General features: G+C 46.8%; 2 long non-coding RNA genes across 2 annotated transcripts; one reads left to right on the plus strand and one right to left on the minus strand.

Moving 5' to 3' along the window:
* Positions 1 to 9,277: 9,277 nt before the first annotated feature.
* Positions 9,278 to 10,861, plus strand: LOC142060023 (uncharacterized). Its single transcript, XR_012661574.1, has 3 exons — positions 9,278 to 9,449; positions 10,538 to 10,591; positions 10,783 to 10,861. It is a non-coding gene; the product is annotated as an uncharacterized LOC142060023 (long non-coding RNA).
* A 1,157-nt stretch (positions 10,862 to 12,018) lies between these two features.
* Positions 12,019 to 14,486, minus strand: LOC142060022 (uncharacterized). Its single transcript, XR_012661573.1, has 3 exons — positions 14,428 to 14,486; positions 13,839 to 13,933; positions 12,019 to 13,727 (listed from the first exon to the last, which is right to left on the minus strand). It is a non-coding gene; the product is annotated as an uncharacterized LOC142060022 (long non-coding RNA).
* Positions 14,487 to 26,905: the final 12,419 nt, after the last annotated feature.

Raw genomic sequence — 26,905 nt, forward strand, 5'->3', positions numbered from 1 at the left:
TGTTGTAATTGGGCTGTGACAAAGCTGAATGCCTCCTGATCATGAAGGGGGGTGGTTGTTTGTAATTCTGCATTGTAAGAGAGACGCAGCGCAATCCTCTGTCTAGGCAGACAGTTTGGCAGGGAAAGTCACAGCTGGGTGATTCCAGCTCCCTCAAGCTGGGGCTTTTAGAGTGAAAATGCTGACAGATCCCTAGCAATAGCGGGCAGGACTCTCATAATTTATTTTTAATGCCATGCTGTCTTTAACTGTGCAATTTCCTCCGGGGTGTTTGCTTTGAGATTGCGAGATAATTACATCTCAGAAACCAGGCTAATTACAGTTAACAGCCTGAAAAAGTGAAGGCCCTCATTTCCCGCCCCCCCCCCCCCCCCCCAGCTTTTTCCACCAGAGCTCCTCGCAACCTCCCCCCTTCGCATCACAGCAGCACTGGCGAGGAAGTCAGTTTGGCACGGTGCTGGGATGCTGGCTTCCTGTCCTAGCCCTACGGAGGTGACGCCCCATTGATCTGTGTTGGGTGGGGACGTGGCAACCCCTGCCAGGACTGTGATGGAGAACTTGATAGTGGGAAGGTCATCACTGGTGGGGAGGGGAGGAGAAGGTGTCTCTGGTGGATGGGGATAGGGAGAGGTTGGTGCCATGGTCAGTGTATCAGTGCCCTCTGTTGGGTGGATCAGCCCACTCAGCCATGTGCATGTTGCTCCGCTGAAGGCAAAGTGGAAAAAATCCTGAATTTTCCAAGCCTTACCATATATGATCTAGGTCTAGCATCATGCATACAAGCAGTTAGCTGGGGAGCATGTTATCTCCCTCCAGCTGTCATACCTTAGTCCATATGTTCCCATTATCACCTTCAATTACTCATAGACATCCAGGGCATGAGCTCAGTGTTGGCAAGCCCTTGGGCTCAGGTTGAGGTTGGGATCTTACTGCCAGGCCTGCTGCTGCCTTCCCCTGTACCACAGTGGAAGATGCTTCCCCCTCCTGCCCCAGCAATGTTTTTTATCCATTTAACATGGGCATTTATTTTTAGTGGTGGAGGGGTTGTAACTGTGGTGGACTACAGCTTTTGCAGGATAGTTAATACCTTTATTAGTCCAAATGGGGAACAAAACCCCCAACAAAAAGACCCATCCCAAACCTGAAAAGCTTGGAGTCTTATGAGACGTGAGCAAAGTTTGCATCCAAGATGTGTTCTTGTTTCTGTCTCTATGAGCTGGTCTAATAAAAGCTCCTCATGTTTCCTACAGGCCTTGTTGCCTTAATTTATGAGTTTGGTCAGGGACCAGGAGCCCACTTGGCTGTCAGAAACATGAATGGGTGGGAGGTATGCTAATTTTAATGGGAACACAGTGAGGCAAAGCAGTCAGACCTCCTTAGGAAATAGGGATGTGCTTTCCCCAGAAGCCCAGGGGTGGCAGGTTGTGGTTCATGTCCTCATGGTGTTTCTGCAGGGCTTGGATATCCTTGCTCAGGCTGAACTGACCCCAGTACAGCTCCAGCACACTAACTGCAATGCTTGATGCAGCCCATGCTCCTTAGGAAATAACTCTGAAAGCTTAAAACACTCATCCTGCCTTGAATGTTGCCTCACTCTATCACAATGTGGTTGCCAGGCTCCGTACAGAATGACAGCAAAGAGCTTCAAAGCAATGCAAACCCCTCCCCACCCCTTCCCTCAGCAGCCTCAGATGCTGTCTGGCAGCATATGCATATGCTTGCTCTTCGTGTTTTTACACGATCTGGAAGGTTGGACCCTAATTCTTGCAGCCTTGAAAAATAATTCATTTTCTCTTCTGGGATTCCAGATCAGGGATTAATTTAATGATTTTTTTTTTCCCTTTCCTATTGTTTGTTTTTAATGATTAAGGTGATAGTTATAAATTGTTAACAAGTTCTGTTAGAAATGTGATCCCTGGGAACTTTTTTTACACTGAATAAAATAACAGCGAGATTGATTTAGCAAAGCTGGTTGAGTTGCTGTGTCTTCAAAGACTATCTTGGTTCTGCATGAAGGGCCAGATTTTTGAGAAGTATTTAGGCCTAACTGAATTCAGGTGCTTAAGCACCTTCAACATAAGAGAAGCCTCTGTCTGTAGGGAGCGATAATATTGTGTGCTAAATCAGCCAGTGTATTAGACCTTACTTTTTTGGCTGGGTAATATTTTCAGGTGGATCGTTTCCTCTGGCAAAATGCTGAGCTGGCATGGAGTGATTATTTTATGAAAAAACCCTTTCTCCACTGGAAACAGCCTGTTTCCCTGGAGGTCACTGGGACTTGCGAGGGTTGATGCTCAGCCAGTGACATCCCTATGGGGCGCTTGATGCTATGGTATTTCAGCATGACCCAGTATCGGTCCATGACTTTGCATGGAGGCAGAGCTTGTGGGGTTGCATTGACTCATTTTGCTATGCTCTTCTGTTTAGTGTTGCTGATCTACAAAACATTTACTCCTGACAATTATTCAGGTGAGGCAGGGAGTTATTTGAAAGCTGCGAATGGGGGTTTCTGGGAAAACGTCTTCAAAGGATGATCTTCCTCTGATGGAGGTTGTAATTGTTTAATGATTTTCTATATAGATTTCCATGTGGGCTGCTATGGGCCAGCTAGAGCTGGTTCATCAGAGAAAGCTTCTGTTTGTGTTTTGCCCTCTCTTTCCGCAGCAGTTGGTGGCTGGTCAGCTGGCTTCTGTGCATTGTCATAGTCTTTTGACTAATATTTCCCTTGGTTTTTACTGCTCTATGTCAGACCCAAATCTCAAACTTGTCACGTTTTTTTCCAATTAAATCAGTTGACTGTGCACAAATATGTTGTTTCTCCCAGCACACCTTGCCCCTCTGGCATCCGTAGTCTGCACAGCTGCAGTAATGTGGCTTCAAGAGCAGAAACAGGGTTGGGGCAGGACCTCTGAGCCATCAGGTCCTGACCTCTGCTACATCAGTCGATGAAGTACCTCTTCCCCTTCCTAGGCTGAAAAAAACCCTTCATATTGCATTGGCTTTCCCCCTAATTGTTTGGACAGCGAGAAGCTTTATTCTGGTTTCCTACACAAATTTATTCATGGGTGGTTTATGACCTTTTGCTGATGTTGTCCTTTCACCTTAAATGGCACTTTCTCCTCCTTCATGTTAAACCTCCTGATGCATGGAGGGAGAAAGAAAAATTATATCACCTCTTTACCTTAATTTTCTTAGACTAACATCAGGATCTCCTAGCACCGGACTCTTCTAAAAAAGGCCACCTTTGCTCTGATGGTTGGGTAGCTTTCTTCTGAGCCAGTTCCAGTCTGTGCTCACCATGCTTGATCCCAGCTTTGGGTGACAAGGATTACATAGTGCTTCACATGCAGTCTCACCAGACTGTGTACAGTGACCCTTGCTCCCCTTGCAAAGCACACGCAGATACTTACGAAGCCCCAGTGTTTACGTGGGGCTCCTGCAACACGCAAGACCACTGTGTTTGAGGAATGGGATTTTAAAAGGTTTGATCCCTTTCTCACTGTTGAAGTCACAGTTGAAATTCTTATCAGTTGCCAAGATGTGTGTCCAGGATTTAATAAGCCTTGTTGCTCAGTGCCAGAAATGGTGAACTCTTCTTGATATGATAAATCATGTGCCAATGGCATTGATGTGCCTGAGAGAGAGCTGAGGGGAGCAGAAGCTCAAAGCAGGTGATGGCAATACGGGGCCAGGGATGGGTCCCCTCCTCCTGCCCCCTTTGTTTGCTCAAGGAGTAAAGAGCATATAAATATTGTTAAATCAATTTTAAAAAGAAAGAGAAAAAAATGAAGTGAAATTGTACCCTTGGCTCCCTGACGGATGGGAGCAGAGCTTGTGCAAGGCTGAGAAGGACTCCAGAGGCCTGGACCCTGGGCAGGCAGAGAGATTTTGTACACAGCCAGTGTTGTGGTCTGCGTCTGAGATGTTTGGGTCCTTTTGTGGGAATGCAGGGAGTGGGTGATCAGGAGAGGTGCAGGAGGATCCTCCTTTCCAGCCATGGCATGCAGTGTTGGGAACTGCGGTCGAGTCCCAGAGCTGGCTGGAGATCAACCAGAGATCCTGTCTGATGGAAACAGAATTCTTCTGTTTCCTAATCTAAGCCCCATAACACAAAGCAGATGTAAAGGTCTAGCTGAGATCAGGAAATCTTTTGTGTGCGAGGTGGAGGCAAACGGCAACTCTGCATGCTGCCAGCCTGAACAGTCCGTGCAAGGGGAAAACCAAGTACCTCTGGGGCAGGAGAGAACTGACTTTGCAGGGAAGGGGACACTATATCTGCTGCAAAGTGTAACCTGGCTTTCTGGATTGATCCTGTGTTGAAAAATGCCTGTGGCATGACCTACGTCTTCTGCAGGGTCAGAAGGATGCTGTGCCTTGTTCTGCCTTGCCTCCATCGTCTCCAGCTCTGCGCCGCGGAGGTCCCTTCTGTGAGCAGCTGCCTCCCGCGTCACAGCACTGCAAGTTGCTAAACAAAGCAAGGGAAAATCAGGCACAAGCTGTGCAATTTGCAGATGATCTGTGTACCTGCTAGCTTGTAACAGATGTTTTCCTTCGCGTGACCATTTGTGAGCTGCTTCCTTGTCACAGTCTGTAGTAGCTGTAACGCTTGGGAGTGAGTGATATCTTACACCTGCACAGAGCAGTGTTCCTGCCTATAAACTTGCTTTGCAATTCCAGAAATCTCCCATTGCACAGAGCTTTATATCTAGTGCCAACAACAGCAAAATAAGGCTGCATAGTTTTTTCTTAGAAAAAAAATAGAAGAGGGGAATCACAGGAATTGGATGTGATCCACATACCTCCCTGTCCTCCCCAGGGGGTAGCTGGGAGTGGATGTTGCAAAGGGAGGTGCAACAGAAGGCAAATCTGCCCCATGTTAGATCTGCTCATCATCATTTCCAATAGCTGGAGGTTGCCTGCAATATTAATATCACTTTCAGCAGAGATGTTGGTATTTAGCTGTTGTAACTCCAGCTATTCTTGTTATCTGTGTACATGCTTGCTTCCTCTCTGAAATGTCACAAATTCTTGGCCATGACAACGTCCTGTGGAAGTTAGCTCCATAGTTTAATTCTGCATTGTGCAAACCCCGTGTTTCCTTCTTCAGGGCTGTGCCAGGGTGGTGTCAGCAGCACAGAAACACTAGGTCAATTATTATAGGGTTGCTTCTGAACAGCAAAACATCAGCATGGCATAACTAGTGCAGGCTTAGGTTGTGCTTGGCTTTTTAGACAGGCCTCTAGCAGATAAAAGGACTGCGATTCCTCATCTCCTGCACAGGTTGGCAGGTGCATGGGAATGTGATACTTTCCTTTGGGTTACCTGCAGAAAGGCTGTTGATTTTTCCTGGTTCCTTGCAAGCTCTACCACTGGACTGCCAGACTGGTATTTCGGATAAATGTGCAGCAAAACTTGAAATGAGCCAAGAGGAGTCTTGTACTGAAGAGACTAATTTTTCAGAGAACTTTGTCCCTGGTATGCATCACTCCTGGATAACCAAGGTCTTTTGATAGCTTGGGGCTTGACTGTGCAGTGATGGAGGGATGGGTGCACCTCTGTGATGGGAGAAGGATGCTCTGGCTGGGAAACCACTGCTTGCCCTACTGCACTGGGCTGCTGTAACTGTGCCAGCATGCTCCCAGAAATGCCCTTCTTGTCCACTGTAGAGGTGGATAATATTAAACCATAGGGATGACTCTTGGAAATTTGCTCCTGTGCTCATTTTGCACCAAATTCCCATGTGGGCTTACCTGCAGGGATCTGTGGGAGCCTGGATTCCCCACGGGCGCTGCTGGAGCATGCTGCAGTCTGTCGGGAACGGCTGCTTGCCATCTGCTGCAGAGATGGGCAGCAGAGAGCAGGGGACCGTGACAGGTTTTAGTGAGGTACCTTCAGGCACAGCATCCTTCAGTACAGCTCTGTCCAGAGCAGCAGGATCAGACCTCTTACAGCAGCTAAGCTGAGAACAGAATATAAATTTCTTTGGTGCATACAACAGAGGACAAAACTCTGTCGCATGGCCAAGGCTTGTTGTGCTGCCGACCAGCCCCTGCCTGACAGTGTGAGCTTGGCTGGGTGGGGACTGGTTGGGCAAAATGTGAAATGTGGGTAGAGGAACTGGGGTGCATCCTTGTACCTCACAACTCAATGACCGTTCTTCACCTCACAGTGTGAACTGGTCTGCTGTGACAAGAAGCTCAAGGAGATTTAAGACGGCACCTGCCTTTTGGCAAGAGTAGGAGTGAGTGACGTGGGTTTGGGGGTGAAGGCTGGGCTAGGGTCGGGAGCAGTGCTGTCCAGGGGGATGCATGGGGTGGCAGGAGATGCAGTTACAGGGGGCCTTGCTTGAGGCATCCATGCTTTGGAGATAACAGACTTCCAAGGCCGGACAAAGGAGGGGAGGGAATGAGAAGGTAAGGAATATCCCATGTCACGGATGACAGGCAAAAAGCCGTCTTTCCATGTGTGGCTTCAAAAATCTTGGGCAAAATAGACGCCAAAAGATTTCCTCTGAGACATAGCTCTAAACAAGGGGATTGTCCTGGTCAGCTCAGATCTGCTGGCCGTCTTACTTGAAGGGCCCCAAAGCAACAAGTGCTATTTAACTTGGAAATCTGGGACAAAATCAGGAAAAAGGGGGGACTTTGTCCTGAGTTGCTAGCTCTGGCAGTGTGACCCCTTTGTGACCCACTTCTGCTCTGTGTGCAGTGGGAAATTTTTCTTCCCTTCCCTCTCCTGTTGTCAAATTCATGCCCAGCTAACCGACAAATCCATCTCTTCAGAGATCAATTACAGTGTCTGGCTGTGAAGCCTGGAAATCCAATTAACTCCCAAATATTTTTTTTTTCCTGTTTTTAAAAAAATGGGCGGGGGGGGGGGAAGGGGAGAGAAAGAGACAAAGAGAGAGAAACACATTGAAGCAGGGGCATAAATCACCACCAAAACATTCCAAACATTAAAATAAACAAGGATGAATTTCAACTTCATTTCTCTCTTTTTGAGGCTCTGTCACTGATTTATTTTACTGCTCTGTCTGAGACTTATTTTTCTCTTTGCTTATGTTCAGAGCCCGTTGCTGTCTCTAGAGTGGAGCCCCAGGGCCAGATGCCTCCTGCAGCGGTGCCGGGATGTGCTGCCCATGTAGGGCATCCTCCATTCTGCAGGGCTGTGGTCCACTCAGCTGAGGTTTTAAGGGATTAAACTGTCTCCATCCTGTAGCATGTTTGGGAACTGATTAAAATGGATGCTCAGCTCTGCTTGGCTCTGAATGGGCTAGTAGTTTGGATGAGGAGTGTGACCCGCCGTACTTCCTAGGAGAAAATAGCTCTGCTTCTCAATCACAGACTTCTGACTTTTTGCAGCCTCCCAGAACTGGCTGTTCAGATTGAACCTCTCCATCTCAACCTCATGTCTTCGATCTATTAGGGGACTTACTCCATTTGACCAACTCTACCATGTCCTCAGGTATCCCAGTGGCTTAAAGGAGACTCTTCTCCACAAGAGAGTGAAATGGTGGCCAGCATGTCAAGGGAGGTGATTCTGCCCCTCTACTCCATTCTGGTGAGACACCACCTGGAGTGCTGCATCCAGCTTTGGAGTCCTCAGCACAGGAGGGACACGGACCTGTCGGAGCGGGTCCAGAGGAGGGCCATGAAAATTATCAGAGGGTGGGAACACCTCTCCTATGAGGAAAGGCTGAGAGAGTTGGGGCTGTTCAGCCCAGAGACGAGAAGGTTCCAGGGAGACGTTACTGCAGCCTTTCAGTACTTAAAGGGGGCTTTTAAGAAAGATGGGGACAAACTTTTGAGCAGGACCTGTTGCAATAGGACAAGAGGTAATGTTTTTAAACTAAGAGAGGATAGATATGGCTGGATGTAAGGAAGAAATTTTTTACAATGAGGGTGGTAATACACTGGAACAGGTTGCCCAGAGAAGTGGTAGATGTCTCATACCTGGAAACATTCAAGGACGGGGCTCTGAGCAATGTGACCTAGTTGAACGTGTCCCTGCTCATTGTAGGGGGGTTGGACTAGATGGCCTTTAAAGGTCCCTTCCAACCCAAACTATTCTATGATTCTATGGTGTCCATGTGGAAACACTCTGAGCTTATTGAAGTGCCTGGATATGAGCGGGACCCAGCTGTGTCTCAGGCAGGTGGTCTCACAGAGATATTAAGAGAAGACTGAGAAATACTGCAAGAAATTTAAGGGAAAGAAATAAAGACTGACATATTTGTGGTGTTTCTGGCTTTGGGAACTGGCCAACCAAGGGTCTAGCTAGTCATCAGTGATACAGCTGCCTATCGAAACAAGGGGGTATGAATGGTAATGGAGTCAGAAGAAGCATCTTTGCCTGAATAAAAGGCTTTTCTAGCTCTCAAATGCCTGCTATTTGGCTGAAGACAGTTTGGAGTAGGAATGCAGGCACCTAACTGTGGTGGCTGGTACCAGTGACAGGTACTGATCATCTGTACAGTAGTTGCAGATGTGACACAGTATCATTGAGGGGCTGGTGCCCATTTGGAGTGGCAGCAAGCTGGAGACAATACCCTAGGACAACCCAAAGAGGGAGGTGTCAGCCCTGGTCTCCGGGAATGGAGAACCTTTGTCTCAGACAGGCAACAGGCATTTGAACCTGAGGCATGTGTGTTGCTGTCAGTAGTCCCTGTCCACCTCCTTCAAGAAGTTCATTTTTCATTCCAGAGGAGCATGAATAATCCTTGGGGGTTGTTGTGAAGAGGAATTGTCACCCTTCCTTCAGCTCTATCAGAAACTCTTCAAAAGGCAGTTAAAAAATAACCTTCCCTTGGGATAAATTAGCTCCCAATCCCAATTCAATAGCTGCTCATTTTAAGATGTCCTTGTTACCTTGTGTGAGTGGCTGATCTTCCTTTGAATCCTGCTGTGTTTTCCGACCCCGTGATTGCTGCAAGCAATCATGAGTTCCACATTAACAGCTCATGCACTGATTGCACCGAGCAGTCCCAACACAACCTTTTTTGAAGTTTTGGAATGTTGAGCTCCATGCTATGCTATCAGAAAGCTACACAGATCTTGCTCCATCACATATTCTGGTGACTGACTCTTCAGATGAGGACTGATTTGCAGGGCCTGCTGTGCAGAGGAGATCTGTGCTTCAGAAAGAAAATCTTGTAGGCATTGTCAAGAAAACATGGTGATGGTGCAGAGTTGTCCAACAGCCTCCAGGCAGCCTGGAGCAAAGGCCCTGAGATGTGCAAATAGTAATCCAAATGGATTTTTTTTTTCTCCAGCCCAACATTGCTGCAGAGATAATGGCATCAAGATAGCTCCAAAAAAGAAAAAGAACCGCATCAGGAAGAAACTCTCCTGCCATGTCATCTTTCCCAGGCCTTCCAGTGAGACAGACTTTCCCAACACCATCGAGGACCATCCCACCTCTACCAAAAACATTGCCACTGTTTCCAAAGAGTAAGTCATCCTTATTAACAAGCCTCTCCAAGAACAAGAAACTAAAACATGCAGTCTTGCATGGATGCTCCAATATATATCTTTGGCTTTTAGGATCGTTGTGAGATTTTTATTTCATCTCACACCAATGGCAGCTGTATTGTAAGGTATCTTGTGTCGATTAAAAAGCCCTTTAATCAAATACTGGCAGGGGAAGTGTTCAAAACAGTTGAAGAATGGCTCCTAAAAGCTGCCACTTGACTGTGAGTGAATTCATCCAGAGACTGGTTTGCCAGACTGGCTTGAAATACAAAATCTCTGCTCACTTTTATTTCCAAAGCTGCTGACAAACTGCAGTGATGGGTATCAAGAGAAATCTGTGTCCAGCAGGACAGAGTAGGATATGGTCAGGTCTTTTGCAGGAGATGTTGCCCCAAGAAACCTTTGTTATAGACAAAATCCCTCAAATTATCAATCCCTGGTAACACTTCAAATTCCTATATGCCAAATCCATGGCATAGATTAGATAGCTTAATTCAAAATGTGAAAGTAGGCTGGTAATCATTGCTGCACAAATTGTGTAGAGGGTTGGTTTTTTTCTGTTCCATGGCTGAACTGGACTTCAAAAGCATAAATAAAATCCCTTCTGGTAGCTCCCAGTGAGGAGTATACTGCTTTGGAGAAAGGAAAAAAACCCACAACCTTCCCAATATTTTATTCAACCCAGAGTGAAGTGTTTTGATTTGGGGGAATTCAGCTAATTTTCTTATTCCTCAAAATAGGTCAACTTTGAAATAGAAAATGTCACATTGAAACAGAAAGCTGAGTAGAAATGTTTAGAAAATATAAGATTACATATACATATATTTGGAAGTTTAACAAGCTTGTGAATGGAAAGAAAACATCCAGGCTATTTATAATTCAATTAGGCTTAGATTTAGGACTAGTGTTCACTTCTGGTAAACTGTATTTCTTTTTCATTTAGAACAATCTTGTTTCTCCATCAAAACCCCCTCTCCTAGCTATAGCTGGAAATATATAGCTATAATATAGTTGGAATGACTATGGCTATACTGTGTCAGCTAACTGCTGTATTTTTCTTTCCCAAGGCTCTCCAGGCATCTAGGCGTGTTCATTTAGGAGTATTGGCATTTGGGACTGAGGTATGGAAAACCAGGGTGTGTGCTGCTGGAACTGTTATCAAGGAAATTTAATCCAGCAACCCTCTCCTGCAGGACTTCTCAAGGCTTTGCCTCTTTCCCCCATTCCCCTGCATATGTCCTATACCACATTTTCCTTTCACTACAAAAAAAAGTCTTAAAAAATACTCTTCTCTCCTTTCTTTCTTTGGTAGCTCTTCAGTGTTCGTGCACCGTCTCTCTTTGTGGCACTGGTTATGTACGTGTAAGTAGTAAGTTAGTTTCTATTCTCACTCTGGGGGGTTGGCTTCCAAACTGTTTATTGAGTAATAAAAAGAAAATTGCAAGCCATTGCCCAGGGATAATGTGCTAATAATTTGATGACTAGACAAATGGTTGGAACAGTCCACAAACGATGGTAAGCAGGAAACCTGGTATCTATTGCCGACAGAGCCACCCCTGAGGAGCTGAAACCTCACTGCTAGTAAGAAAAGTTGATCCAAGAACTGTAAGCTATTAAAAATTACTTTGGGGATGGGTGGTAGGATGATCATTATTACTTTCAGAGCAGAAGTGGCAGATAAGCTTTATGGAAGGTGTTTAGGAGTTAGCCCTATGTGGAATGAATGCAACAGACCACCATGTCTGCTCACACTGGGTCCAGCAAGCCCACAGCTTCTGGGCTGGAGATTCCTGGAAAAACAAAGGTTAAACAGTGTTAATGCTTCCAAGCAAACATGAATCATCCCAGAGATAACAAAGGGTTTAAGTTTCTTTAGACGTCGTCTAATTATGCAGCACTCAAGCCCACCAAGCAGTGTCCCAGCTTTGGTGCTGCAGAGCACAGAGCCAGAATCCGCTGGTGCAGCATGACCATGGGGTTGCATCCACCTATGTGATAACATGCCCCACCCGCCCCCACCCCAAAACTTGTGGTTTTAATTATTTCTATCTTTAAGCCCATATCTGTAGCTGGTTTAGTTGCCATCCTGTAAAACATGCCACTGCTTTGAGACTCCTGACGGACCCATAGCCTCTGTGATGATGTGGGTATAACAGGAGCTATGGGATAATTGTAAAGTGTGCTTCTGGACACTGAAAGTGGTCAACTGCTGCCATTTAGATGCTTCCATTCAGTTGCCAAAGGCTTAGGAGTAAACAGCACTGCACATCTTGCCTGTCCTAAACCATTCTGAGATGATGTGCCCCATTTGCCATGTCCAGGAGGACTTCCTAATCCTTCTTGGGGGCAGAACATCATATCTGCACTACCTTCTTTCCACTGATGTGGAGAATTTGATGAAGAGGGACCTTAAGAAGTCTCGCTTTCTGCCCATATTCCATGAGGCGGGATGAGTTGTAGCTCTTCCAAACCAGCAACAGATCCAGATCTTGACGTGGGCAGGAAACCACGCAACTGAGAGTAGCTGTTCGCAGCTGCCAAGACCTCGCATTTGTGAGTTAGCGATGCAGATAGAATCTCATAAACCGGTCTCCATTCTGCTTTACTGCTGATTTAATGATCGGAGAAAGAACTTGACTGTTTATTAAAACATTAGACAGTAAACTTTAACAATACACAGTAAAGGGTTTTGGTTTTCCATCCTTCTGATTGTTAAAGCAACAACACGTTGAGGTGGAGAGGGACCTGCTCCCAACTTCCGAATCCAGAATGACTGTACAGGGTTGTGGTGTAACTGGGCAGTGCTCCCTCCATCAGGCAGGATGAAGAAGTTGGCATCGCTGCTTCTGTGCGTGGCAAATACAATATCTGAAGAGGGCAGGGCCTAACCCCTAATTGGGCTGTCTCACAAGGCTGGCTTGCTAATGGCAGAGGAGATGGAGCAGCACTGCTGCCTCTGGAGCCCTCTGCTGTTGCTAATCAGCAGCACTAACTCTGAGAATCTTGCCAAAGGTATTTACTTCATCACCCCTTCTCCTTCCTCCCTGGCAGAAGGCATCTCACCTAAGAGGCCCTGGGGGGAACCAAGTTCTCCAGTGTGTTGGATGGGTCTGAAGGATGGACAATCTCTGTGGGCTTTCCTGACCTAGCAACCTAAGCTGGTTCAGGCCCAGAGCCCATGTGACAGCTGGATGCAAAAATATGTTCAGGCATCCACCGGTGCAGGTTGACACCTAGTTATGAACTGTGAAAATGGCTCCTTATGTTTGGAGGATTTTTGCTATTTCTATGAGCCACGGGTTTCCCTCCTGACAGCACCTCTTCAGCCTGGTTTGTGTGCCGAGCTGGTTGGCCGGGCTTCTCCTCAGGTCAGTGGAGAAAGACAGGATATCCTAGGATCACTCATTCTGTCTAAGGAAAGCCTCCAGTGAGGCTCACCTCTCTCCACAGATTTTAGTAGGAGTCTAGATTATTTTTCTGAACATCTGACATGTAGACAGGCTAATGCCTGCAGAGGCAAATCTTGCTTCAGACTTCAGACCTTAAAACACAGTAATTGTGTCCTTCAGTATTCATGTCCTTGGGCTCCCTTGGAGAATCCTGACTGCAAGCACAGAAGCCCTGCTGAGGGGTGGTGGGCATCCTGGACCTTACTAAGCTCTTTGAGTCCTGGACAAGCCCAAAGCAAGATACCTTCTAGCTCAGGCCTCAGTTCCAATAAAGATTCCCATCCAGTGGGTGTCTAGTGGCTCACATAGGAGGGTCAGTGGTTCAGATGTAGAAGCTTCTGCCCTCCTCTCATGCTGCACTGGGGTCTGAAATCCAAGTGCTGCTGCAGGCCAGTGAGGTGGGTGAGGAGCTGGTTCATTAGGGAGCTTTATCCAATGGACCAAACCCCATATGTGAGAGCAGGGTAAGATGTGCCTTTGCTAGGCTTGAAGGGGGAAGAGGGACAGAAAGCAAGTGTGCATGTGCACCAAGATGAAAAGGAGACAGATGATTCCAGGACAGGGTCCTGGCATAAAGCAGTATTTGCATAAGCTCAGGACATTTTGGGCACTGAGCTGCTTTTCCAAGTCCTCCAAAAAGGCTTTCAAAAACATAGTTGCCATGGGATAGGAGTGGAGGTGCTGTTGTGAACAGCCTTCTCCAGCCGTGTCTGAGAAAAAGAAATCCCTTGGTACTGTGGGCGGGGATTACACATGAAGTCCTTCAGGGATCTGCAGTAGGGCTTGTGCTGGCCTATCCACAAACGATCTGGAAAGGGGAACAGACAGCAAACAAAATTTACAAGGATGCAGCATTATTCAGGACAGTGCCAACAAAAGCTGACTGCGAAGAAGTGCAGAAGGATTGCAGTGTACCTACCGATGGCTACGTGGTGACACGGCAGAGGAGATTCGTTGTCAGCAACAGCACTTGGAGAAAAATCAACAGTAGCTACACCTGTATAGCTTCACAGTCTAAATAAATCATAGAATCATAGAATCGTTAAGGTTGGAAAAGACCCTTAAGATCATCGAGTCCAACCGCTAACCTATCGCTGCCAAGTCCACCACTAAACCATATCCCCAAGTGCCACATATACCCTTCTTTTAAATACCTCCAGGGATGGAGACTCAACCACCTCTCTGGGCAGCCTGTTCCAATGTTTGACAACCCTTTTGGTGAAGAAGTTTTTCCTAATATCCAACCTAAACTTCCCCTGGCGCAGCTTGAGGCCATTTTCTCTCTGGAAGGAGATTGTAGAGGCATTGCAGGCCATTCTGGAAATGTCAGCAGCGATCACAAAGGCAAGGGCAATGTGAGGAAGAAATGGAGGATAAAACAGCCTGTCATTATGTGACTGGATACATCCATGTTTCACCCCGTGGTACTCGGATGCTGTGTGTAGTTCAGGTGTCCATGTCTCAGGGGGTCAGGCACAAGGAAAGATGCGAAAGGCGCTATAGCATACCTGTCATAGCAGCAGGACCTCAAGCAACCAGGAGACCTTGATCTGAAGAGGGCAGTGCTGAAGGGGCAAATGAGAAGAAGAAAGTCATGGGTGGTTTGGAGGAGATGGACATGGATCTGGATGGACCTCTGCTCTGGTCAGCGTTGATGCTGTCTACATACCTCAGTCTTGGCTCTCTGTATTTGGCAGTTGGGACTGCTGAACTGGGCCAACACCCAAAAAATAGATCAAGGGGGGAACATCAGTAAGAAGTGGCACACCTGGCTAGACCCCTGCTGCCATTTGCCTCTAAGACAGCAAGCCCCATGTTGTCCCTTGTCCTTGTCCTGGCCATTCCCAGTCAGCCCCTCCTGCTCAGGAGTGTTGCAAGCCAAGTAGCAGGAAGGTGCCATTTTTGCATCATGCTGTCATCTGGGCTGCACTGGGTGCCAAACTTCAGCCCTAAAAGACTTAAATGGACCCACTGTGACTTCTCAGCCCTGGAAAATCTCCATACATCTGATTAAATCCTGGCCTCACTGAAAACAATTGAACATTTTCTGGTTGAGTCTGGTGGGCCAGAATCAGCTGTGATATATAATCAGTCTTCTCAGACTCTAAATACTTCAAGAAGATTGGCAGCGCTTCGGGAGGGCCATGGGCAGGATTACTGCCAAATCTGTAGGTCAGGAGAGAAACTGGGAAGCCTGGCGAGGCAGAGCAGAACTGCAGAGATGGACTTGCTTCTGGTTGTGGCTGCAACGTGCAGAAAAAGCTGGGTAGGAGGTGAAGTCCTTTGCTTTCTAAACACCAAAATGCTGTTGATGTATTTTTCTTGGTTCGTACGTTGTTTGGAGTTCATTTGCACACGTACATTTATATGCATATATACATATACTTACCTCCCCACAAGTATATGCACCAAAATATGTATATTTCCTCAGCCTGCATCCTTCTGTAAATAGAAATATAGACAAAAGAATAAAATTAAGTCCGTTATCACTGCTAAGTCATCAGAAACTAATATTACAGCTACTGGGCATTTTTTTCTTGAACTATCCCCACTTCAAGATCTTAATTTAGTGATTCTTTCTGTAGCTCTTTACATTCTATTATTTATAAGAAACAATATTCAGTCCTCCCTTGACAGTATTTGCAGGGCTGCAGAAAGCAGTGCGGATGAAAGGTGGTAGAACAATTTTGGTTATGTTTCCATAGCTACCTAGCTGCTAAATGTGGTTTATTCCATTTTAAAGTCAACCAACACACACGCGCGCACACACATATGTACCCTTTCACACGCAGGCACTCACAAATCACCAAATGAAGTATATTCAGACTAATCCCTGGTCTGCCTATTACAGCCTAATGTCCCTGTGATTTGTATATTTAAAGGGGTACTTGCTGCATAAATAAATGGCAGGGCAGTGTTCTCGCTGGATATAGCAGGATGATAAACATATTGTTTCTTTCTTGCTCTCCTCTCCAACGTGTGTGTTCCAGTCAGTCCCTGTAATATTATTATGGATATTTTTACCCAGCCGTTGTGTGCCGAGGAAGTCGGAGGTAGGATGGTGTCCTCTCGTGGTAAATGGCATCTTTGCAGCCTCAGAGCGGCCATCCTAACAGGCACTCATGAAAACGGAAGGAAAAAAGGCGTCTGCTAGAACTGCATGGGCATTTTAGAGGCAAACCTCTTTGGATGGAGCTTCCTACCTCTGCGACTGTGTGCAAAGCCAGTTCAGCAGCCCCCATCCCCCTGATGTAGGCAAAGAGAGAAATACAGCCCTATGCTGCTTTGCACATCATTCCATGTAGCAGGCTGGAGGCCACTGGTCACACTGTTTTCCAAGCCCATCACTGATTTCCGTAAATTGAAGGAAGAAGAAAATGAGGCATGGGGAAGGAAATTATTGGTACCAGCTTTCTAGAGCAGAGGAAGTTTGTCCTAGGAAAGCGTGCATGTCTAGAGAGACGTGTTTTGTTAGAGAGCATCCCAGCACTTGTATTTGTGGGCAACAAAACTGATTTCCACCAGCTGGAGGGGAGGGAAGGGGCGAGGGTGCAGAAGAGTAGGTTTAAGGTGACCTTTAGAAATGCCTAACCTGTCATTCGAGGACTCCGCAAGGGCAGCATCCTGCTCCTCAAGCAGTGCGGAGGGATGCTGCGAAAAGTGGGGTATGGAAGAGGCACCTCCTCACCCCCCATGCCTGCTGCTCTGCCCGTGCACAACAGCAACTACAGTTTATAATCAGTTAAGGGGTGCAAGGAAGATGGGGAGCCTGACGCTTCCCACTGTGCTCCCACTGCCTCATCGTTAGTGCTGTGTATTTGCAATGTGTGCTCTGCCAGTGCGCTCAGCCGTGATAGTGCCCTGGGGCAGGCAGCGTCCATCCCTGCTGGAGCTGAGCTGCCTTTGCAAATTCTTCCCAGCCCTGCTAAAGAAGGAGACCTGCAGCTCTGGAAAGACTTTGACGGCTTAAGCCAGCGATACTGCAGCATATGTGGAGCTTAATCCTCTCATACCCAGGCACCATTTCTCAAGCACTCATGGCCTGTGGCGTCACTCCCAGGTACCCATTTCCCAGTGCCTCACTGGTAGGGCTCCTTTCCACCTCTGTGAAATGGGACAGGTAAAAACCAAAAGCAGGACAAGAAATAGCTACAGACAGGGATGATGGGTAGAGAGTCTGTAAGAAAATGAGAGAAGGATAAAGACACACCCAGCAGGAATTTCTTGCCCTAACGATTATCTGAATATAAATAAATGAATATGAGGAGGGTAATATATATGAGGAGGTTAAATAGGATGTAAATATATATATGAGGAGGGTAGCATTTAGCTCTTGTCCATCCATCCCAGCCTGAGCATCCAGCCCCTGTTCCCTCCCACGACTCTGCAGTGTTAGCCCTCTGTCACAGCATGACTCCTACAAGCCACGTGTGACACGTGGCCTCAGTGGTGGCATGTGTCCATAGCACAGAGTGAGGGGGAGCTGGCGGGTGCTAGAGCAGCTATGGCTTTTACTGGGCGATTGCATGGTCCGTGGGATTCATACCTCTGTTGCATCCCAGCAGCCCATGCAAGCCCCTCTCTGTGGGATGCTCTGTGCTAAATCTGTGCCAGCACTGTCTGGCTCCTGCGACCATGGTTAGTGATCGTACACATCACCTTGCAAGAAATCTCTGTTGCATCATCGGGGTACCAGTATTTTCTGTTCCCTGGCACCTTTTTTTCCCCCATTACTGCAGAGTAGGATGTGTGATTGTGGTGATATTACTTTCCCCGCCCAAGCAGCAGTCCTGTTCAAGTCACTTCCAGAGCTCATCAAAAAGGTCTCATAAGTGGCTTTTTGCAATGACAGGGATAGGGAAGTCTCTCCTGAAGTGGAGCATTTTTGTCACATTTTTTTCTTCTGCCTGGGAAAAATAGGAGAGTGAAAAATGCTGCTGAAAATCATGTCTTACTAGCATTTGTAACCAGGTGCAAAATAAATAAATCATCATTGTAAAACAAAAATCTCCCTGACCATCCTTCCTCTGTTCATACTTCTTGTTTTGCAGCTTCCCTCCACTCTACAAGGTTGCCTGGGATCTGTCAAGGTGCCAGGCAAAGTTACTCACAAATTCATCCTTCTGGGTTGCCTATGGTGGTGTGGCAGAGAGCTAGCAGATACCTGCAGGTGAGTCCCTGGGATTGACATGAGCGCTGTGCAGCTCTGCCAGCACAGGAGCAGTGCGGTTGTGTTTGCATGGAGCTCACATCTGGGCTAACCTGGTTAAAAACCTGGGCAGGTTTTATTGTTGCAGCTCTACTCCTTCCCAGGCACAGACTCATGTCTTGTACCAGACCCAAGCTGCCTTGTGCACCAGCATCTCAGGTGTCTGGGGCTCCCCCTGGCCTTGTGGGGAGATGCTCCTACCTTTACATGTGAGCTCTTTCCATAGTGCTACGCAGTTAATGATGCTTAGTACAGGGCCAGCCCATTCTGCCATGTAGGATTGGATCCTTTTTCCTTCCCAAGCTTGCTCCAGCTTTAAGAAGCTGCAGTGCCAGCCATCATTCCTCCAGCTGTCCTCCAAGCAGTCACACCCTTTCACAGACTGGATTTTCCACCTATGATTTCCATATTTTTCACACCTTTCTATGCCAGAAGACCACAGAACCGCAAGTCTGGTTTGGTCCAGGCTGATGAGTGTGGGCATGAGCTACTCACACACTCATCACCCCAGGGCTTGGTTGTGCATCACAGTATGCAACGGTGTCTGCGTGAAAATGAAAAACTTTAACATTATTAATAAGGACAGCCACAGCAGCCCTTACCTTTGTTATCTTCCTCCACAATGTGAGATCCCACAGTGGGCCAAGAGACACCATCATTAATGCAGGTGCCCAGCTTGTTACCAAGATGTGAACACGCTCATTGTTGACTTGCCTCAGCATTTAAGGACATTTCTCTTTGTTGTCTTCTGTCAGACCAGAAGGGGCTGGTGATAAATTGATTCCCTATGGCCATGGTGCTCTCCTGTGCCATCATTACGTGTGATTATAAGCAATAGCAATAATCACCATGTCACTGTTTCCAAGGCAGGCTTTGCTGCCTTTGTATTGGCACTCTTTCATCTCCAGCCCCCCAACAGGCAGCTGCTGGAGGTCAGTGTGTTTTGCTGGCTCTGTAGTGACAGGTAATAATCTGAAGGCAAGAATATTGTCAAAGGATCACACTCCAGACCCCTCTCTCACAAGAAGCAGGTAGCAGAGACAAACTTTCTCCTGCCTTTTCTGCCCCTTTAGCCACTAGCACCCAGCAGGGGAGTCATGGGACCTGGCAGAACCCAGCTTTGGCTTTCCTGCTTTCCTGCTGTGGGAAAGGGATGGGTCCCCTTCTCACCCCCCCCTGGGAAATGGCAGAGTTGATAGAGAAAGCCAGATCCATGCTGCAAAGACTGCAAAGACATAGCTAGCTGAAACATTCATTCTCCTCTCTGGATGAAGGAGGACTTTTTTTTTTTTTTTTTGGTAATCAGTTTAATGTTTTACAGCTCAAATTCAAATAGGAGCTTAAGAGCTTAAACAATTAAACATAAGGATGTGTTGGCATGTATTGGCCGTCTTTTCTGAGCCCGTGTGCAGCTCTGCTTGGTGTCAACCTGGTGAGAAAGATACCTGTGCTTTGCCATTGCAAGCTGATCAGCCTTTCCACGTTCTTCACTGGGTTGCTGGCATGATGAGGTTAGCAGGCAGACCTTCATCTAGTCAGTCAGGCTTAATCCTAACAGGGTCATGCCATCTTACACCTGTTGACTCAATCTGCCTGGCAGCCCTTTGCATGGTTTCTCCCCTGATGCCAACATCTGTGGTTTCATGGGTGCTGGATGCTGGGGGTCCCCAGGGCTTTTAGGGTGGTTGCTATTGTAAGGTGCGTTCAGAGATGGGGAAAACAGCAGGTAGGGTCCGGGCTCTCCTGGAGAATCATGTGTGTGGGGCAAGGTGGCATGGTGTCTCCCAAGAGCCATCCCAGGCACTGCCAATCCCAATGTTGTTCCAGATGGGTGGCACTGCCTGAAAATAATTGCAGATAGCTTCCCAGTGCTTGGGGAAGCGTGTTCCTATTCAGCATCGGCAGTCAGCCGCTGTCTGCTCATTCGCTTGGGTGCCTCTGTATCCCAGTGAAGCCTTGCCATCCCCTGCCTCCGGCTCAGTCCCTCTTGTTCAGTATCCTCCACTGTTGACTGCCTCTGGTCCTCCTCTGCCAGCCTCATCAGCTCCCCCTCTCTTTCTCTATACGCCCCTCTCATATCACAGAGCAACTTTCCAAAGCAAGAAGTTCACCTCTCACCTCATAGTTATTGTGAGAAGCAGCAATTGTCCAAGAAGCCAAAGAAAGCACAAGAGGCAGATCACATATCAGAAAAGGTGGCTTTTACTGGCCACCATGATGTGCCCTATGGAGATGCAACTTCTCCCAGGTTATTGTGTTAACAGGGCTGAGAACAGAGTGTGTCTAAAGGCTGGATAAAAAAAAGCGGAAGAAAGGATGCTGCTCCATTTGGGGAAGGGAGACTCCTCCCAGGCTTCTGAACCAGTTCCCCAGCTGGTGTAAATAAAAGACTGGTTTACTCTAGCTGCAGCTGCTGTAAAATACTTTTTCCAAAGCATTTTCCTGCCTGGGTTAGTTTTCTTTTTCTACCTTCCTCCAACTTAAAATGTCATCACTAAAAGCCAGGCATGCAGCCTGTCCCACCTTGTCCCTTGCAGCCCAGTTGGGGAGCAGCAGCCAGCAGGATGGCTGAGAAACATCAGACCTGGGGCTAATACAGAGACAGAAATATTGCACTACCCTTCCCATGAATAAGGCCAACCCGTTCTCTTTGCCAGCACTCCCAGTCCCCCTCCTCCAGATCACACAGCAAGCATCCCTCAAAGGCATGAGGCTGTTGGACCCGACAGCTGGTGGATGTGCCAGATTGAGCTGGAAGGAGAAGCGTCATCTTAAAGGGCAACTCTACAGCTGGTGCATGCAGCTCTGCTGACGTCCCTGCTAAGTCTGAGGCCTTCAGTGCTGTGGTGCAGTGCTGACGTGGAGACGGCCATGCTAGCTGGAGGACACAGACCTGGGCTGAAGGGGCCTCCTTAGGCATTTCTGTTACTGCCCAGTAGGTGAGCTTGTGTTTAAAGACGTCTTCCTCAAAGTTAACCATCTGTGCTGTTTTCACTCTGAATGATAAACACTTAAGGGTCGCCTGCTTTCTTTAATCTCCTCTGGATCATATTCATCTGAGCTGTGCTTCATATTAATTATGCTCCTTTTATTCTTGCCCATGCCAACACAGGGATATTGTTTTTGCTATTGCTTTCTCTTTATTATTTGTATGCTTTCGGTCACCAGCCCTAATATTCTGTACCATGAACGTACACTTTCCCGATCACCTTCCCTTCATTAAGAAAACTTAATTTTAGTGCTGACGGGAAATGAATTGGATTAAAGAAAATAAAGCACCCTAAAACAACCATAAGGTTTCTTGTTGGATTAAATATTAAAATTAATAATCCAGTGCTGCATTCAGCTCTGTATTTATGTTAATATTTAATTCAATAAAAGCCCATGTTTTAGAACATTTTCCCATTTGTTTAAAGCTACAGATGAAATTGCAATTTCTGCATAAAGTAGAACAATACATAGCTAACTGTTTTATGGTAATGAGGAGGAATGGCAGCTCAAAAATCCTCTGCCTAGAAGGGAGGGGAGGTTTTAGCAGAAGGAAAGGGAGCGGATGGCAAGGCTGCGGAGGAATGCAAATCCTGATTGCTGGAGGAAACCTTGACAGCTAGAAAAGAGGCTGTGGGTTGCAAGGCAATAGTGCAAAGGCTGGGGACAGTGAGTGCTCTACATGTGGCAACTGCTTGGCTTCGAAATGTGCGTTGCCCCTGTTGCGTAGGGGTGTATCTCTGTAACATCAGAGAGCTTGAGAATATTTGCCCCTGGGAAGGAAAACTGCTGGGACCACTGGTGAAGATCCAGGTCCTGGCCTGGGGGTGTATCCCGGCTATCAGGGACACAGCTGGAGGCCTTGCAGGTTCACCACTGCTCATGTTTGGGATGTTTTCTCTAGCAAACCCTGCTAGCAGAAAAGTGGTCCAGTGGTGGTATTGCCACACAAAGTCTGAGATTTAGATGTGTGCTGGGAAAGGAGGAGGATGTGAGGTCTGGTGTGAGGCTGGTCACAGGCTGAGTTTTCCACTGATGGCTTTGAGATGCCTTGGCTCCTGCTGGGAGTGCAAGGCAAGATGTGCTAAATAACAAGCTTTAGTTCATTCCCTTCTCCAGTGCTGAATCAAGCCTGGCTCAAGTAGACCCCAACTGCTACTGCAGTCCTGGGATTCAGCCTCAGCACCCCAATGGCAAAGAGAGCTGAGTCCAGGAAGAGAACCTATTGCCCATGATGTTTCAGGTTTAAGTGTGGAAAATCAGCTGGGAAGGACTTTAAAACTCCTGCTCAGTTGTTCTCATTTTCCAAGGGATGGAAAATGGATGTTCTCGTTTTCCAAGGGTGGGCAGAGGCCCTTGCAGAGGCTGGTGCTGGGGTTTTCCTTATTGGGAGATATTAGAAAATCCCTTTACTTTCCCAGGATAGCTGTGCTTTTGAAAACCAGAATAATTATATTGTCTGATGTCACGTGGAGGAAGAATGTGGAGCATGTAGCATTGATCAGTAAAACTTAAATGCTTTGGAGGTGGAGTTACAAGTGAGTTTTCTGAAGTTTAGATACATAGCCAAACTTCCTTGATTTAGGCCCCTTTTGGGACCTAATTTAATTCAAGGGGATTTATAAAAAACCTGCATGGAAGAAAATACTTTTTTCTATTAAGAAACTGCTTAATAAAACAGATTATGTGTAAAATAGAAATATGGGCCTTGCGAAAGAAGAGTGAAAAGACACTAATGATCAGTGTCTGAGTGTTAATGAGTCATATTAGCATGCCATTACCTGCAAATATTATGAATAGACCAACCAGTTTTAGGTTCCCTTTTCTACAAAGAACTTTACGTGATTTCTGGAGGTGGCTTGATGCAGTTACTCCTGTTTTGTACAAGGGGAAACTGAAGCAGAAATGCATAACTTGCATTCACCCCTCAAACGTACAGTGGAGATAGAGATGAGAACCTTGGGATTTTCTTTTTCGATGGTATGCTTTGGCCTTTGGGCATTCAAAAACCACCAGGCACCATCCTGACCTCTGTGTGTGGAGCAGCTTTTCCATGTGACTAGAGATAGTGTCAAGAAGCTCACACCTCCAGCAAGTACCTCCCTACTTGGATCCTGAGTGTTTTGTTTCTCTCTGGACTTTGTGTGGACATCTCCACCTGGGCCTGCTCCAGGAAATATCCCACATGGGTGATGGGAACCAGTCTGTAGGGCACTTGGCAGGCAGCAAGTGCCAGGACTTTGCCTACAACAGAGCATGTCCCTCTGCATGGCTGATGGATGTGTTCCAGCAAGTGGCCCCACAACCCAGGCACCCTTAGTTAGGGGACCAGAGCTGTGTTTCCTGCAGTGCCTATGTTTTGTTGATCCCTGTTTTAAAAGATAGTAAAGCATCTCCCTCCTCCATCACTGTGTCATCCTCAGCCTGTTCGGTGAAAGCCAGGAGTGATTTAATTTTTGTTTTCTTGCTCTTTTGAGCTCTGCTGGGAGCTGTCATTGACATCCATGATTGAGAAGGATCCCACTTATAGCCAGATAGGACTAGGAAAGATAGGCTGGTTTAATGGTAATATCAGTAAATATGTGTTCATCGATGTCTTTGTCACCTCAGACTGTTGCTGTGGAGAAGGGGATTACTGCATTTCATTTGGGCTTAGCCTACAGATGCTGACATTGGGGAGGAAGGTGTAAAAGAGACAAAATGCCAGCGTGCTGGGGAAGGGTGAGTGGGGCTCGGAGGCTACGCTAGTTTACACAGGAGCACTCCTTCCTTGTTATTATTTACAGCAAAACTGCCTGTTGCAGTGACGGACATGTTCAATAATATTCTGGATAAAGAAGGTGAGCAGAGGCGCTACTGATAATTGCAAAGGTTGTCAAGAAAGAAGAACTAATGCGCTTAAACATATGGGCTGGGATTCCTTTCACCTCACCAATCATGTAAAAATTAGGTGCCTGCTCATTTTATCTCTCTCTATAGTCCATGCAGAAGCAAGCATTTTCCAGAAGGCAATTTGTCCTGCCCCAAAGGGGTATCCATGATGGATGGGTTCAGTGGTTCTCCAGAGGCTTTTTCATCCTGTTGACAATAGAGAGAGTATAGACAACTTTTGGACTAAATACGTGACTTCTAGTTGGTGCCGTTAGCAAAGACAAGCCCTCTTCCCTCCTGGAAAAAGCAAAAATAACTGTAATTTCAAAAATTTCTGACAGTGAGTCCTCATTTTTTAAACAGCCCTTGTTGTCAAGAATAGATGATGCATCTGAAGAAAATGGGTGGTGGCTGTAAAGTGGAGCAAAGAAACGATGTGTAACTGCTGCTGTCTGGCTGACAGAGTGATCACCTACTTCTGATGTCCCTCCTTGGCTTCAGAGATGACATCCAGACCTTAGAGTTGCCTTGCCCAGCGTTGCAGACCTGGGCAAGTGAGGAGCCTTCCTTACATTTTTCAAGGAATTGCTGTAGTCTTACCAAAAACCTCAAGGACTTTGTCTCCTACACACCAAATAATGTAAGTAAATGGATTCATGAGCCACATATATGTGGGCTGAAAAGGGTAGATATCACACCACCAAAGCAGAGGCCAGATTCTTCTGCATAAGGCTGGAGTAGAAAATAGGAAAATATTTTTCTCTGTCCATTTGCCTGATTAGTTACTGTTGCTTTGCACCACTACCTGTTTGGTTTTTCCCTTGTTTTCTGGAGGAGAATGTGAATGTGTTTTACATCTGCTTTTGAGGTGCCTGGATTAACAATGGCTTGCAGACTGGAGATGGGTGGGAAGCAGAAGCAGCTGTTTCTTCGGACTGGACTTATGCTCTGTTCTCACCACATTGCTTATGCTTGGCTGGGCAAGGATGAAAGCGTTGCTTCATTGGGAGGTGCATCTTCTTCCAGAATGGGGATCCCGGCATGCCCTTGCAGAGGAAAGGCTCTCAGTTGGCTTTCTTGCTATTTTCCCCCTCTGCTTGTGAACAGATGTGGGGAAAAAGAGGCACAAATGACAATATTTTACCTTCTTTTACTGCTGGAATCAAGGATGAGCAGCCTTGTTTTACCAGATGTGTCTCTGCAGGCTTCTGGCAGGTCATCCACAGACTCCAGTCCATGATGGCTGCCTGGGGGAGCAGGATGGCTGTGACTCTACATGCTAGTGCAGGAAGGCTCATCCTCCCCTTTCATTTCATATACGGCTTTGGAAAGTCTCCCCTGTAATCATAGCCTTTGTCCTGCTCACAGGCATTGCCTCAAGAGCAGCCTGCAAAGCCAAGATTCTTGCAAGGAGCCAAAGGTGTAGTGAGCTGAGGTGCCTGGGTCTCCATTGCTCTCCCAGCTCTCTTCTTGCCACATTCGTAAATGTGTTTTAGTTCAGCATCCAGCTGCCGGTTAGATCTCCTGTGCCAGGACACACAGATATCTTCACACTGACACCCCTGCTGCACCACCAGGGAGAGGTCGCCTGTCCCTAGGTGAGTACCGGCCTAGGCAGAGGTGTTTGTGTTTCACCTGCCACTGCGTGGGGACAGCACCCATATCCTAAAAGACCTGTAGAGTCCTAAAAAACCCCCTTAGAGTCCTAAAACACCCCTTTGATTCAGAGCAAGCAATGTCCTCCCTCTCACAAAGAGAGATATAGCAGAATTGCAAATGTCCAAGCCTACTAGGATTTTGCTACGCATTAAGCAGCCCCGCATAGGATTTTTTTTTCCACCTTAGGGGTTTAAACTGCACAGCAAGTTCAGTAATGAACTGTTACTCTGGAAAATAAGACTTTCATTAGGTTAGGATTCTGCCAGGGTATTTGCGTTCCTTTATAATGAACCATGATATTGTGCAAAGCCCTGGCGTGGAGCGGAGCGCTGCTTATCTCACTGCTATCATTTACCCACTTATCATGATCAGAAACCCTCGCCTCCGTAGGGTGCTACAGCTGGAGGAAGGGAGGGGGACAGTGCGGGACTGTGATAAGGTTTCAATCTCACTCAGAATCTTTTCTGTGGGTTTGAATCCAAGCATGGGTCAAACAGTGGTTTTAACTGTTGATCATAAACCTGCCTTCTCATTACTGATGCCCTATAAACAAATGCTGATATTTATGGGTTTTTTAGGTGTTCATTATTCATCACTAGCAGGTATTGAAATGGCAATGTGTGTCTCTTCTGGTGTGAAAACATTAATAACTGTTTTGGCTAAGCAGAGAAAGATCATTTATTTTACAAATACACAGAAAATTTAGGCCGGCTGGGATTAAAGCACAGCATTTCTTTCTAGGCAAGGGTTTCAGGGCACATTTTACTATGAGAAAGAATTAGTTTTATGCAGATCTACGCTTCCACAAGCAGATGCGGCTGGGCTGCTCACCCACCAGGCACAACCTTAAGCCGTGGGGCTGGTAAAGAGCAACTCATTTAGATAAGCAAGGCATGAGCACGGGGGGCTGGGAGCTCTTTCTGCCCTAACAGTCTCGATCAGAATCCATGTTGGGCTGATGCTTTCTTCCTGCATATCCCCTTCACCTGTGCATGTAAGGCTGGGGCAGGTTGGATCCTGCCACAATGCTGCTCTCACCCCACACCATCCACACATGGCTGCAGGGGCTCAGCACCATGGCGCTGCCTCCCCCAACCCTCCCCCAGCCTTTGGATGTTCTCTGCACACCTCCATCAAGGGCAAGGAGCAGTAAATCCCAGCAGCCTTCTAAAAAACATTTTAATTAAAAAACACAACATAACAGGCGATTTAAAGGACATGAAAGAAAACAGCTGTGGAGCTCCTTTCTGCACCCCCCC

This window comes from Phalacrocorax aristotelis, chromosome 7, assembly GCF_949628215.1.
Source record: "Phalacrocorax aristotelis chromosome 7, bGulAri2.1, whole genome shotgun sequence".
In the NCBI taxonomy this organism is placed as follows: Eukaryota; Metazoa; Chordata; class Aves; order Suliformes; family Phalacrocoracidae; genus Phalacrocorax; species Phalacrocorax aristotelis.